Below are 16,248 nucleotides of genomic sequence, written 5' to 3'. Positions count from 1 at the left end.
TTTACTGAATATTTTAAATGTAAATAGCATTTCAAATAATCATCAGATTCACCCATGAAAGATGGTGTCTCTAGCTTTAAGTAGTTTCCCAGATGAGTAATTTAACACCACTGATTTAAATGACATTAGAAATTGCTCACTGAATCTCTTGTGCAAAGTCAGGGCTTCAAAAAGATTTATGAGCTATGCTTTTTAAAGATAAAATGTTAACATGCGCTCAACAAAGTATCAATGGACATTAAGTGGTAAAGCCATGGTAGCTGGTACAAAGTACCCCGGCCAGTGTTTATTATTACTTTAGTAACCCTAAAGCCTCTGGAAATAAGTCTTCTTTTTGATTTTAGATTCATAATGAGTTTTGATTTCTTTAAGCATCTCAGACCTTTAAAGTTAGAAGAAACTTACGAGATTATTTAGTCGAATTTCCACATTTTACGGGTAAGAAAGCCAAGGCCTAGAAGTATTAGGAGCAGAGCCAGGCCTTGTAATTCCTTGCCGCCCACCCATTCTGTGAATTGTTTAAAAACTTAAGAGATTGGCTGGGCACAACTGATTATTTTTCATTTCATTCCTCTCTGAAAGCTTTTTCTCTTTTCTTCCTTTGAATTAAACAATGGACTGCCTTTCTTAAGGATTCAATTCAGTCATGCAGAAAGTTAAAAGCAGTGGAGCCAATGGAGATGGAGGCCCTCAGAGCCTAGAAAACATTTTTTCTTTCTCTTACAATTTTTTTTATTGATGCATAATGTTTGTACATATGTATGGGGTATGTGTGATATTTTAATGCATGCGTACAGTGTATGATAATCAAGTTAGGGTATTTAGGGTATCTGTCACCTTTATCACTTCTTTGTGTTGGGAGCATTTCACGTATTCTCTCTAGCTATTTTCAAATATACAGTATATTATTGTTAACTATAGTCATCCTACCAAACAGAACTTGTTCCTTCTAACTGTATGCTTGTACCCATTAACCAACCTCTCTACATACCCTTTCAAGTCTCTGATAGCTATGATTCTACTCACTACCTCCATGAGATCAACTTTTTTGGCTCCCACAAATGAGTGAGAACTTGCCCGTTTGTCTTTCTGTGCCTATCTTATTTCACTTAACATACTTTCTGTGCCTATCTTATTTCACTTAACATAATGTCCTCCAGTTCCATCCATGTTGCTGCAAATGACAGTGTTTCATTCTTTTTTGGCTGAATAATATTCCATTGTATATGTATGCCACATTTCCTTTATCTATTCATCCATTGATGGACACTTAGGTTGATTCCATATCTTGGCTATTGTAAATAGTGATACAATAAACATGGGGGTGCTGATACACCTTTGATGTACAGATACCCTTTCCTTTGGATAAATGCCCAGTAATGGTATTGCTGGATCATATAGTAGTTTTATTTTTAGCTTTTTGAGAAATCTCCGCACTGTTTTCATTAATGGCTACTAATTTATATTCCCACCAGCAGTATTGCCCCTTTCTCACTTTGCTGGCCAGCATTTGTTATCTTTTGTCTTCTTGATAATATCATACTGATGGGGGTAAGATGTCTCATTGTGGCTTTGATTTGCATTTCCCTGATGATTTGTGATATTTAGCATTTTTTTCTTATGCCTGTTGGCCATTTGTGTGTCTTCTTTTGAAAAGTGTCTGTTTGATCCTTTGCCCACTTTTTAATGGGAAATTTGGTTTTCTGCATTTAAGTTGTTTGATTTCCTTATATATGCTGAATGTTAGTCCCTTTTCAGATGAATAGTTTGAAAATGTTTTTTCCCATTCAATAGATTGACGCTTTGCACTATTATTATTTCCTTTACTGTGCACAAGCTTTTTAGTTTGACATAGTCCCATTTGTCTATTTTTGTTTTGGTTGCCTATGCTTTTGAGGTCTTAGCTATAAAATCTTTGCCCAGACCAATGCCCTGGAGTGTTTCTGCTACTTTTTTCTAGTCATTTTGTAGTTTCGGGTGTTAGGTTTAAGTCTAATTTATTTTGAGTTGATTTTTGTATATGGATAGAGATAGGGATCTAGTTTCATTCGTCTGCATGTAGATATCCACTTTTCACAGCACAATTTTTGAAGAAGGTGTCCTTTCCCCAATATATGTTCTTAACACCTTTGTTGAAAATCAACTGGCTGTAAATATATGGATTTATTTCTTCGCTCTTTCCATTGGCCTTATGGGTCTGTTTTTATACCATTACCATGCTGCTTAGTTACTATAACTTTGAAGAATATTTTGAAGTTAAGGTAGTATGATACCTTCAGATGATTCTTTTTGCTCAGTATCACTTTGGATATTAGAGCTCCTTTGTGGATTCATACGAATTTTAGGATTGTTTTTTCTGTTTTTGAGAAGAATGTCATTGGCGTTTTGATAGGAACTACATTGACTCTATAGATTACTTTGGATAGTATGCTCATTTTAACAATGTTAGTTATTCTGATCCATAGGCATGGGATGTCTTTCGATTTTTTTGGTGTCCTCTTCAGTTTCTTTAATCAAGGGTTTGTAGTTTTCCTTGTAGAAGTCTTTCACCTCTTTGATTACATTTATTCCTGGGATTAATTTTGTAGTTATTGTAAATAGGATTGCTTTATTTCTTTCTCAGCTAATTCATTATTGGTGTGTAGAAATGCTACTGATTTTTGTGTGCTGATTTTGTATCCTGCCAATTTGCCCAATTTATTGGTTCTCAGAGTTTTTCAGTGGAGTTTTTAAGTTTTTCTATATAAGATCATATCATCTGTAAAGAGGAACAGTTTATTTCCTCTTTTCAAATTTGAATGCTTTTTATGTCTTTCTCTTGCCTGATTACTCTGGCTAGGACTTCCAGTACTATGATGAATAGGAGTGGTGAAAGTGGGCATTTTTGTCTTGTTCCAGTTCTTACAGGAAAGGCTTTCTGCTTTTCTTCATTCTTAGCTGTGAGTTTGTCACATATGGCCTTTATTATGTTGAGAGCTGTTCATACTATGTCTTATTTGTTGAGAGTTTTTATCATCAAGGAATGTTGAATTTTACCAAATGCTCTTTCTTTACCTATTGAGATGATTTTATGTTTTTTCCTTCATTCTGTGGATGTGATGTATCATCTTTGTTGATTTGCACATGTTGAACCGTCCTTGAATCCCTGGGATTACTCTTACTTTATTATCTTTTTTTTTTTGTAAGTGACAGGGTCCCACTCTGTTGTTGCAATGGCATTATCATAGCTTACTACCGTTTCAAACTCCTGGGTTCAAGCAATCCTCCTGCCTCAGCCTCCAAAGTAGCTGGAACTACGGGCATGTGCCACCATGCCCAGGATGTTTTTGTATTTTATAGAGATGGGTGGGGGTGGTCTCACTGTTTTAGTGTTTTTGGATTCAGTTTGCTAGTTGTTTGTTGAGAATCTTTGCATCTGTGTTTATCAGGGATACTGGCCTGTAGTTTGTGTGTGTGTGTGTGTGTGTGTGTTTTACAGTCTTCTTGTCCAGTTTGGTATCAGGGTAATGCTGGCCTTATAAAATGAGTTAGGAAGAATTCTCTACTCTTCAATTTTTTGTAATAGTTTGAGAAGAATTGATGTTAATTCTTCTTTATAAGTTTGGTAGAATTCAGTGTAAAGCCATCTGGCCCTGGGCTTTGTTAAGAGACTTGTTGCTGATTCAATTTCATTACTTGTTATTGGTCTATTCAGATTTTCTATTTCTTCCTTGTTCAATATTGGTAGGTTTTATGTGTGTCCAGGAATTTATCTATTTTCTCTAGGTTTTCCAATTTGTTTACATATAGATGTTCATAATAATCTCTGATGATCTTCTTTATTTGTGTGTTATTAGTTTTAACGTATCCTTTTTTGTTTCAGATTTTGTTTATTGGGGACTTCTTTCCCTTGGTTAATCTAGCTAAAGGTTTATCAATTTTCTTTATCTTTTCAAAAAGCCAGTTTTGTTTTGTTGATTCTTTGTTTTTGTTTGTTTGTTTTATTTTTTGGTTCTATTTTGTTTAGCTATGCTCTAATCTTTTCTTATTTCTTTCCGTCACCTAATTTTGAGTTCGGTTTGTTCTTGTTTTTCTAGTTCCTTGAGATGCATTGTTAAGTTGTTTATTTGAAGTCATCTAATTTTTTGATGTATGTGTTTATTGTTTCCCCCTTAGCACTGCTTTTAGCCCATAGGTTTTAGCCCGTAGTTGTGTTTCCATTTCAATTTGTTTCAACAAATGTTTTCACTTCTTAAATTTCTTATTGACCCCATGGTTGTTTAGGAGCATGTCTAATTTCCACGTATTTGCTTTGTTTCCAATGTTTCTCTTATTATTTATTTCTAGTTTCATTCCACTATAGTCTGAGAAGATACTCGATATTATTTTAGTTTTCAAAAATGTGTTGAACTTATTTTTGTGGTCTAACATATGGCCTGTCCTAGAGAATGTTACATGTGCTGATGAGAATAATTTGTATTCTGAACTGTTAGATAAATGTTCTGTAAATATATGTTAGGTTCACTTGGTCTGAAGTGCAATTTAAATCCACTTCTTTTTTTCTTAACAACAAATTTGACACTGTAATGAGATGTGGCTGTAGAAAGTCTCTTGCCTCCCTTGTGGTGCCTGCGTCCTAATGTCCAAGCTAATGTGTTTTAGATCATACGTCTTTTTCTCTGGTCCCAAAGTCCTTTGGGGAAAGGCCTGGGTCTTTGTAATTCCTTGAGGTCTCTTTTATAGTGACCTGTAGCCCATCTTCTCATTGAAGTTGTGCTGACGTTCTTCTTCATATTAGAGATCCGTTTGCACCCACCTCACTGCCTCAGGGTTCCTCTTCCTTCTATTCTCAAATTACTCAGGTTCTGGAAAAAAAGCTCCTCTTTGATGTGATACTAAGATAAGTTTTCCCAAAAAATGAGAATTAATTTTTCATATTTGCTTCAAAGGAGAGAATGACTTCACAACTTTACATTGGGTCAAAGGGACGAAACATCATAAAAAGTTCTGGAGACCGAGCTACTAGAAAAGAGCAGCTTTCTTTGATAGAACTTACTGCTGCTGAGCACATCTGCCATGAGACTCAAAAACAAATCACATCACCACTTTGTGATGCATCTAGAAACTCAGACAAGTGTTGCAAACGGGGCTATCAACAAGATGTCAGCCCTTTCCAGTGGCAGTACCAAGGATGCTCATTGGTCTTTTCTTCTGTGAAATTGATAGTTGACTTTTCCTTCGGCTTGTGTGGAGTCCTATATGTATTAGTCTCCTAGGGCTGCCATAACAAAGTACCACAGACTAAGTGGCCTAAACAACAGATTTTTTTTTTTTTTTTTGAGACAAATTCTGGCTCTGTTACCCAGGCTAGAGTGCAGGAGCACGATCTTGGTTCACTGCAACCTCTGCCTCGTGGGCTCAAACAATCCTCCCATCTCAGCTTCCCATGTAGCTCGGGACTACAGGGATGTGCCACCATGCTTGGCTAATTTTTCTGCATTTTTTGTAGAGACAGGGTTTCACCATGTTACCCAGGAGGGTTTCACCATGTTACCCAGGCTGGTCTCAAACTTCTGGGCCCAAGCCATCCTCCTACCTCAGGTTCCCAAAGTGCTGGGATTACAGAAATTTATTTTCTCACAATTCTGTGCCTGGAAGTCCAAGACCAAGGTGTCAGTAGGGTTGGTTTCTTCTGAGGCCACTCCTTCGCTAAGAGACGGCCAGTTTTCTCCCTGTATCTTCATGTGGTCTCCGCTTTGTGGTGCCTGTATCCTAAAGTCCTCTTCTTGTAAAGACAGTCATATTGGATTAGGGCCCACCACAATGACTTCATTTCATCTTAAATACCTCTGTATGATACAGTCACAATTCTAAGGTACCAGGGCCAGGAATTCAACATGTATTTTGTGGGACACAATTCAGCCCATAATACTGTGTAACTACAATCCAGAAGTTTCCTGCCAACCCTGCCCAAGCTAACCAATTTGATACTGTAAGCCCAACCTATGTAGTATTTCTGGAGCCATTATATGCATTGCCACAAGCTATAGGAGCTGGATTTTGGATCCAACATTTATAGCTTACTTCCCACAGATGTAATAAGGAGGAAAGAGTTGTTTATGCTTAATAAGTCTCTCTGTCAGCCTTTTCACCTGCTTACCTACAGAATGACTTGGTGGTTCACCAAGGGGTTAGTTTATCCCACTGCTCTCATTGGCTTACACGCCAATTCAAAAGTCAATACTACATTAGTTCGTAAAAGAAAAACTGCAAAGAAGTGATACGAAAAACATCATTTAATCCCAATAATCAGCTGTGTGGATTAAACGATAATGTCTTTTGACTTGGTAAAGTTAAAATGCTTGAAAATATCTAGTATTGAGAGTGGAGAATTGGGAATTTGCATGTGAGAATTGTGGGAAGACCTTTTTGGAGGGCATTCTTGGAGTCAGTGTCAGTTTAAATGTCATATTCTTTAACTATTAGTTTATCCCAAGGAAATAATTAGACATGTGGCTGTGTGTACAGTACTACAGTGTTTATATTAGCAAAAACAAAGCCCAGATATCTAACCAAATATCAAATAATGTATGTTACATACATACAGTGGAATACTATGCAGTCATGGAAAATAGCCCAATTACATTGTTAATTGAAAAGGTAGGTTACAGAATATATTGTGTAATCATTTTGCTATATGGGCCTCTATTTAATTTTGCTATGTTAGTGTGTGTGTATATGTATATTTCTAAATAGGAAAAAGTTTGATAGGGTAGATCCCAAACTGCTAATAGTGGTTATCTAGAGGATATAGGACTTTTATTCCTTACTGCATTTATTTCTATATAATTTGAATTATTTGTAATAAGTATACATTACTGTGAAAATCAGAAAAAAATAGAATGAAAATATTTCTATTTAGAAATAAAATTAAATATATTACTGGGACTATTTTAAAATTTCTTTTATGACAGATATGTTTAGAGGCTGGCCTATTTGCTCAGGGGCTGGGGCTGGCTTGTTTGCTTTGGGGAGGGCTAGTCTTTCAAATATTTCTGTCTTTTTGGTATGAAAGAACTATGAGCTAGTGGTTAATTTCTCACCAGCATAATGCTAGTTCCTTATTCTTTATAGGACGTAGGTATAGTATAATGGAAAGCTGTAGTGTTCAGAGTTTGACAGACCAGGGTTAAACATCAGCTGTAACACTTCCCTGCTCTCTGTGATATTGGGCAAATCATTTAACCTCAGTAACCTTTAGTTTCCTCAACTGTAGAATGGAAATAATAATAATAATGATGACAATATTGAACTGCAGTTTTGTTCTGAAGTTTAAGTGAGACCAGGTACGTAAAATGCCTGGAATATGACAAGGAGTAGCTTTTATGAGTATAACAATATAATGTACTTTTCAGAATTCCTTATATTTTAAAGCTAAGACTTAGCGAATGGGAAGAAATTTTTTTTAAGTTGTGGAAAAACAGCTACATCTAACTAGAAAAAGTTTCATTTGATATCCTTGGCTAGTTTTCATAAATGCGGTTTCTTTTATTCTTTCAGTTCTCATTGACTGAAGGGTGGGCTAACCCGACATGCTTTGTGAAGTGCTTGTGTCTATGGCATTTTGCTGCAGAACTGGAATCAGGAAGAAAAGCTTTCGTGAGAAGAGATGGGAGGGAGGGTAGGGTGGGAGAAGGGAGATGCTGCCAGGTTTACTTGTATGAGTTGCCTCCCCTCTCCTCCTCCCCAGGACTGATTTGTTTGTACAAATTGGTTGCCGTAAGCAACACATTATTAGTTTGATCCAGAATGTATCCCAGGAGACTTTACTGCTTTCTCTTTTGCCAAATTATTGTCCTTTTCCCACAGAGGATGCTGGGATTGGGGGGCGTTTTCCACTTTGGCATATTTCAATCCAGTTCTCCCCGTTTCCCTCAGTGTCTACTATTTGCAAGGCACTGTGTCATTTCACCATATTTAGAAAGCTACCTGTTGTGAGCTGTTAACCTTTATTTTCAACGTATGTGTTTTCTCCTAAACGCTCGGTACTGGTATCTAAGGAAAGAAGATGATATTCCTGGAGGAAGCATGCCCTACCCTCCCTGGGATGTAGTCCCCACTTACAACAGGATGGCTCTCCTGCCTCACTGACATGGGCATTGCCACTTGACTTGTGTTGGGGCCAGTGGAAAGCAGGTGGAAGTGACATTTCCAGTGCAGATTTCTCTGTACTTCCACCACCACTCTTTTTCCTCTGTCAAACCCACTCATTACTGTCTCACAGGTTGCCCCTCAGATCCTGGCTTGGACTCTGTTCTGGTGCTCTCTGGCTTCACTTGTCCCCATGCCCCACCTTCTAGACCATGGTTCATGTACCCAGGACTCCAGGATCCTCTACCTAGACAGCCCCTGACTCTCTTCTATGGCCTCTTCCAAGATCTGTGCACCTAAGCGTGGACCATGCTGCTCTTGTGTACCCCTAGACTTATGGGGACTGGGAATAGAGCTCAGATGTCTTGATCAGGAGGGCCCCACACAGCACACAGGGCCTTCACAGTGCAGGCTGGAGCAGTGCGGGGAGCAGGGAAAGGGAAGGGAGCAGGCCCCAGGCCAGGGGCTACCTTGCCCTGCACTGTGACATTTCTGTGTGGAGCTCCAAGGAGTCAGAAGTCAAAAGTCCATCATGGGATGGGCACAGTTGCTCACTCCTGTAATCCCAGCGCTTTGGGAGGCTGAGGTGGATGGATCACTTGAGGTCAGGTGCTCAAGACCAGCCTGGCCAACATGGTGAAAGCCCATCTCTACTAAAAATATAAAAATTAGCTGGGCGTGGTTGTGGGTGCCTGCAATCCCAGCTACTCAGGAGGCTGAGGCAGGAGAATCACTTGAACCTGGGAGGCGGAGGTTGCAGTGAGCCGAGATTGTGCCATTGCACTGCAGTCTGGGCAACAAGAGTGAAACTCCATCTCAAAAAAAAAAAAAAACAAAAAAACTCCATTATGGCTTTCTGGGTTGTTATGAACATAATATTGGTCAAGGAGTATAACACATACTTTAACAGTCTAGCATGGTTTATACTTTTAAATGCTTAGACATGTATTATGTGAGCCAGCATCTGAACTCCTAGATCAGTACCTGTGAATGCCAGGGGTGAGTCAGATGCTGTAGACAGGATCTGTTCTTTCAGCCTGAGCCCTGGAATCAAGATGAGGAACAGAGCTGCATCTGACCCTTGATGGGTATAAATAGGAAAAACAAATCTTTGTAATGTTACGACATGAAGATTCTGAGATAATCTGTAACTGTGGCATAATTTAGTTTAGGGTTATGGATTCCAAAAGGAAAAAGTGACATTCATGGAAAACTTCACCTGTTTAAAATATAGTATTGGCAGAACTTTTGTTATAGTAGGTGGACTAGCACTATCTAGAAGAATCTGGAAGGAATCCCAGGAGTTAATTGGAGCTCTGGGTGAGTGGGTATGTGCCCCATTCACGCCCCCTTTCTCCCATCGTGCCTTCTCAATTGCTAGTGTTCAAATGCGCTTTGAGACCCTTTTTCCAGCAGTGATGATTTAGGTTAGCAATACGTCAGTCTTGCCTTGCTTCCCTTGTGACCTCCCAGAAATAGGATTCGGGGCCAGACTTTTGGAAACAAAACAAAACAAAACAAAAACTTATAAAATGAGGAAATATAACGCAAGAAGCATAGCTGATCTTAGTTTTAGTTTGCAAAATGTATCCCTTTTCTATGAATTTACAATTAAACATATCCGCCAAACCCTCTCCCTTCTTGTGTCAACAAGCACCATCCTGGTGAATGCTTTTCAGGTCATATAAAGTAGAAGAGTTGCTGGAGCTAAGAGTGAGGTCTTTCTGACTTGGAACAAAAGTCATCTGGTGCTCACTGGAAGTGAAACTGTGAACTTGGCCTGAGGATATCAGATACAGACATTTGTAATAGCAGTTATGATCATTATCTTGTATGTGAAAAGTACATCTGTTTTCAAAAAGCTTTCACATACATGATTTTATTCATCCTTTATTATAGCCTGTGAGGTAAGCAGAAAAATGCCGTTCCTTTTTACAGAGGATGAGACTAGGACTTTTTAAGTTTCAATGATTTGCCCACTGTTCTACTGGTATTAATATTAGTATTCAGAATATTAATATACCAATTATTAATATATTAACATGTATTATGTAAAATATTCCATTCGTGATTAATATGTTATATAATATTCTATATATTATATATTTATATATAGTAATAGTATGTAGATTATTTATATAATGTCCTTGTCCAGGAGGCTAACTGCTGTAAAAGACCAAGATTTCAGTGACTCAGTATAGTTCATTTTTCATTCAAGCCACCGTTAGTGCGAGTTGGTGTCCGTGTGCCGTGCTCCAGAGTTCAGGAACCCAGGCTACTCTGTGTCCTCAGAGTCATCTAGGTGGTGGGTGGAACGTGGAAGTGCACAATCTATTGGCCAGATCTCGGGGCCTGGCCACAGCTTACTGCTAGCGGGGCTGGAAAATGTGGTCCAGTTCTGCGTCCTGAAAGAACATGAATCTTCACAAGACATCTGTGTCCCAAAAGCTAAGGAAATCTTTAATGCTTGTCTCCCCTGATTTTAGGGGCCCTATTTAAGATCTATAGAGCCATTGTGTTTTTCTCCAGCTTTCAAGAGTGGAGTTTGATGAGTTTTGACACATGTACCCACCTGTGAAGTCATCACCATAATCAAGATAATGAATGTATCCACCAACCCCAGTAGTTCCTCGTGTGCATTTATAATCACTTCCTCTCTCTCTGTCCCCCACCCGACCCCTAAGCACCCACTACTCTGCTTTCTGTCACTACAAATTAGTTTGCATTTTCAAGAATTTTGTGTACATGGAATCATAGAGTAGGTTCTCTAATTTGCCTGGCTTCTTGTACTCAGCTTATTTTGAGAGTCATCTATATTGTTATGTGTACTAGTAATCAATTATTTTCTTTTGATGGGTAGTATTCCATCATAGTGTTACAGCGGAATGCTCTGTTTTATTTTATTTTTTAAAAAATCAAGTGCAACTTTTTAGTGTTTGAGGAGCAAGTAAGTCACTCCTTCTTGATACTTTACCTTACAGTCTGAAAAAGCTAAAAATTTAGCCTGGCCTTCTTTGGCTCGTACATGACCCTAGTCACAAGAAAAGGAAGATTAGATTGAACAGGAACTATGCTGTTCTTGGCTCTGAACTTTAAATTGGGTAGTCTGTTAAAAAAGTGCTGGCTACCTGATATCGACCTAGTACTGTACCTCAGGGCCTTGGGAATGTGAAAGAAGTAAGATGGTTCTTCCCCACAGTAATGGTTGGAGATCTGCACTGTCTTTGCTGGTCGCTTACCCCTGAGCTGCCATCCACCTTGTGTGCCAGGTTAATCCCAGAGCAGTACTGTTCTGCCTGTGTCCCTCCTGCATTTACAAACCTTCAGTGATTGCCTTTGCCTAAAACCTGACTTTTTTTTGAGATGGCATCTTGCTCTGTCACCTAGGCTGGAGTGCAGTGGCTCAATCTCGGCTCACTGCAAGCTCTGCCTCCTGGGTTCACACCATTCTTCTGCCTCAGCCTCCCGAGTAGCTGGGACTACAGGTGCCCGCCACCACGCCCGGCTAATATTTTTGTGTTTTTGGTAGAGGCTGGGTTTCACCGTGTTAGCCAGGATGGTCTTGATCTCCTGACCTCGTGATCCCCTCACCTCGACCTCCCAAAGTGCTAGGATTACAGGCGTGAGCCACCGCGCCAGGCCAAACCCTGACTTCTTTAGGCTGACATCCATAACTCACTCTGGGGTTTAAACTTTCCTAGCCTCAGTTTGCCATCTATTACAATGGGGATGTTTTAGGGTAGCTGTGTTTATTAAATGAAATAAGACAAAGAACCTAGCTAGGTGCCTAGTAGATAATACATTTTCAAAAATTAAGGTTTCCTTTCCTTCTGCCCTTTCTTTCCTCCTGCCCTTTCTTCCCTCCACCTTTCCTGCCTGATTGGCCACCACTTCCCTCTATCAAATGTCCTCTTCATCCAAACCAAACTCTTCTTTGCTCCCTACACACACTCTTTGCTTTCCTCCTTTGGGCCTTGGTTTACAGTGTTCCTTTGTTGTGGAACCAAATGCTGCATTTCTGTCCAGGTTCAGCTCAATTGGCAGCACCTCCGGGAAGTTTCCCTTGATTCCTTATTATACCTCCCATTAAGGATCGAAAAAACAAAGTGTTTCTCTCACTCTTAACCTCAATACAGAATGTTTCACCTCTGGTCACCGAAATATGTGAGGATTGCTTCCTGCTAACAACCAGTTCTCCGGCAGACACCAGTGAAATGCTCTATAATTTAACTCAGTTCTGACATTATCTATCAGGACATAGTGTCAGACCCTACAGGTTGAGGTCTCAGTCCACAGACTATCCCCCACTTAAGATACCAGTTGCTTCAGCTATAAATCTGGGATTCTGATGACTGCCTCTTTAAATTTAATTTGCTAGAGCAGCTCGCAGAACTCAGAGAAACACTGTACTTATATTTACTGGTTATTTATTTAAAGGATAACAGCCAGACAGAAGAGACATGCAGAGCAAGACATGTGGAAAGAGCGTCCACACCCTCTCTGACACTCACGTGTGTCCACCTACCTGGAAGCTCCCTGAACCCTGTCCTTTTGGTTTTCCGTGGAGGCTTTATCACATAGGCATGATTGATTACATCATTTGCCATTGATTGGGGATCAACACAACCTTCAGCTCCTCTCTGCTTCCTAGGTTGGGGAGGAGGCTGTAAGTTCCAATCCTTTAATCACATGGTTGGTTCCCCTGGCAACCAGCTCCTATCCTGACATTGTTCAAAAGTCCACCAAGAGTTGCCTTATTAGGACAAAAGATGCTCCTCTCACCCAAGAAATTCCAGGGAACTTAAGATGTCTGTGTCAAGAATCGGGGTCAACAACCAAGTATTAGAACAGAAGATTCTCGTATCACCTGTATCTACAAGAGATTTAGGAGTTCTGTCTTAGGAACCTGGGGTAGAAACCAAACATATTTTTCTTTTTCTTTTTATCTTCTTTTTTTAAATCTTATTTTCTTTTTTTATTTATGCTGGAGTTTCACCATATTGCCCAGACTGTTCTTGAACTCCTAGGCTCAAGTGATCCTCTCACCTCAGCCTCCCTAATAGCTGGCATTGCAGGCACATACCACTGTACCTAATTTATATTTCCTATTATATCATAATGTGACACCCCCATACATAAAGCGACACCGCAAAGTAGGACTGACTTCTTTGCTATCTCAGCAGCTGCACCATGTCAGTCACCACTTCCTGCATTCTCATGTTCATACTTTCTGTTGTCTTAGGCTTTTTCTCTTGCTGTTCCCTCTGTCTAGAAGGTCGTTCTTCAAGATCTTCGTACGGCTCACTCCCTCACTCCGTTCATGTCTCTGCTCAATTGTCACCTCCTCCTATAGGTCTTCCCAGCCATCCCATGAGTAAAATAGGGTCTCCTGTGCCCTCTTTCTTCTTTACCTCTTTACTCTCCTTTGTCTTTCTCCATTGCAGTTAACCCCACTTGAAATGATTTGTCTGATTTGGATTGTCCTCTGTGCCCACATGAACTCGATGTGCACAGGGACTTTCTGTTGTCCTTGGCATATCACCGGTGCCTGGCACATAGTAGATGCTCAATAATTATCTGCTGAACAGGTGAATTTACTACCACATTACACTGTAATCTGTATCAGATGTGCCTGGAGGGTAAGAGCAATATCAATGTCTGATTCATTATTAGATCACTTCCCACATGTTACCCATAATAGTATACAGTAAATATTTGATTGAAACACAAAGGTCAATAGTGAAGAGCACATTTCCCAGGGTCCATGTGACTTGACTTCTGTTTTAATCCGAGGTTGCTGAGCACCCACCATTTGCCAGGCACTGCCAGACACTTTTGCCAGACTTTTTAGCTTCTCTAAAGCTCACAGTGATTTTCACATCCTCAAATTTATTATTACAGTTAGAACCTTGGGACTAAGACTAAGAACCTTGGAAAAGTTCTGCAACTTCCCCAACAGCTACCTCCTTTCCTGTCACTGCTGTAGCTCCCACCCTCTTCTCTACCCATGGTCATCCTCATCCCTGCTCCTGCTGATCACTCATCTGAGGTTAAAGCCTCTATGCCCAGCGTCTTTGGCTTTCATTCATTCACCCACTAATTCATTCACTCACTCAATCCTGAGCCATCTTGTATCCTTCAAATCCTTGTTGATGGTGAGGAGATAGTCCTACCTTTTCTACCTGTACATTGTGCTCCATATAATTCCTTAAAGTCGCCTGACTTCCCTCCTTCTCCTTGTGGCCCTAATTCCCTCAACTTTGGAAGGACTGGCATAGTCTCCTTTCCCCATGGTGACTTTCATGCCATGTTGAGCTGTCATCCTTCCACATTTTTCCACAGACCAGCAGGGTCCACTTCTACCACCCTCCATGCAGGTCATGTGCTTTACATTGCTGACTTTGGCCCTTCACTTAAGTATTTTCCAAATCCACCTTCCCCTTAGTGATATTTCTGGTACTCCTGAGTGATGGTATAGTGGAGTAAGCACTGGAGTAGAAGTCAGAAGAGCTCACTAGGAGTCCTCACTCTCCCACTTAGCAGCCATAACACCTGGGAAATCACCCGACCCCACTAAGCCTTAGTTTCTTCCTGGAATGTGGTAACAAGGATACCCGCCCTACCTAACCACTTCGCAGAGCTTATTGAGGAATGAAATGAGGTATGCAGTGGTAAGTTAACTTACAAATTGTGACTGTTACATAGATGGCAGGTGTAATTGGAATTACCCAGTCTCAGCAGCTTTTCTACGGCGTGCCAAACTTTGGATCTCCTTTTCACCTGAAATGTCTTTCTTTGTAGTCCCCTGGCTTCACTTGCCTTCTGACTCAGCCTCAACACCAAGGGCAGTTTTTTCTTTAGTCCTTATACGAATAGCCTTAGAATTCTGATCATTGACCTTCCGCCATACCCCTTCGGTCATTTCTCACTCCTGAGCAGCCCCTACCAGACACTCAACCTTTGTGCTGCTGAGCTCTACAAAAAACAAAAAGTCTTGAATTGTTTTTGTTACCTTTTCAGATACCTACTCTTAATATTGTGTGTGTAGCTGTCTCTCTCTCTCTCTCTCGTTCCTAAATTCTCTTTCTTCTAAATATGCTCCATTAATTCTTACTCTTAAAATAATTTTTTTGGTTGTGCTTTCACTCATTTTGATATTTTTGAATGACTTTTCTTCAATTAGGTTTCAAGTCCAAGTGTAGGTTTTGGCAGGACTGACTCCATAGTAAATCCAAGAATATTATTTATTAAACTTATAGAACCCATAGAGATACTCTGAAATCTGGGTCTTCTTTCAGCTTCCGTCTTTGTCTCTCCCTTCAGCCCTTTCCTCTGTCTCCCTTGTAGGTGCATGCCTTTTCCTGTGGCAGCGTATCTGACAGTCCAGCTATGTCCCCAGAACCAAAAGAAAAACAATGACTCTTGAGAGGTGACACCCTGGATATTCTTACCCAACAGCTTCCTTTCCTGTTGAATGCATCTCTTCAGACCATCCCTGCACATTTCATTAGATGGAAATGACAGGAAGTGTTTGTGGTGGGGAAGGATATACTTGGTCACTTTTGAAAGGGTCATGATTAAGATACATTGAGACTCCTTCTCTCTACGTTTTCTTCTTTCTTCTAGTTCTTTCTTATCTTTTTTTCTTTTCTTGCCATTACCACATAGTTCTCGAATAGTGTCTTTGATACTGTCACTGGCCAGTCTTTATATAAAGAATGGGTCACCATTTTTAGTGCCAACTCTTATGTTTAAAATTGGTAGGCCAGGTGTGGTGGTTCACACCTGTGATTCCAGCATTTTGGGAGGCTGAAGCAGGCAGATCACTTGAGCCCAGGAGTTTGAGACCAGCCTGGGCAATATGGCCAAACCCTGTCTCCACCCAAAAAACAACAATAATAACAACAACAAGAACATCAAAAAATTAGCCAGGCGTGGTGATATGTGGCTGTAGTCTCAGCTACTTGGGAGGCTGAGGTGGGAGGATTGCTTGAGCCTGGGAGATGCAGGTTGCAGTGAATCGAAATCACACCACTGCACTCCAGCCTGGGTGATGAGACTCTGTTGCTAAATAAATAAAATTGGTAGCAAGTCATTGGTCCAAAGAGCAGCCAGCTC

General features: G+C 40.1%; 1 protein-coding gene across 5 annotated transcripts in view; it reads left to right on the top strand.

Moving 5' to 3' along the window:
- STON2 (stonin 2) overlaps window positions 1-16,248 on the top strand; it is a 176,161-nt gene that overhangs the window by 84,443 nt on the left and 75,470 nt on the right. The window lies entirely within an intron of this gene.

This window comes from Chlorocebus sabaeus, chromosome 24 (genome assembly GCF_047675955.1).
Source record: "Chlorocebus sabaeus isolate Y175 chromosome 24, mChlSab1.0.hap1, whole genome shotgun sequence".
Classification (NCBI taxonomy): Eukaryota; Metazoa; Chordata; class Mammalia; order Primates; family Cercopithecidae; genus Chlorocebus; species Chlorocebus sabaeus.
The sequence above is the reverse complement of the archived record's forward strand: the minus strand, read 5'-3'. Positions and strand labels throughout refer to the sequence as shown.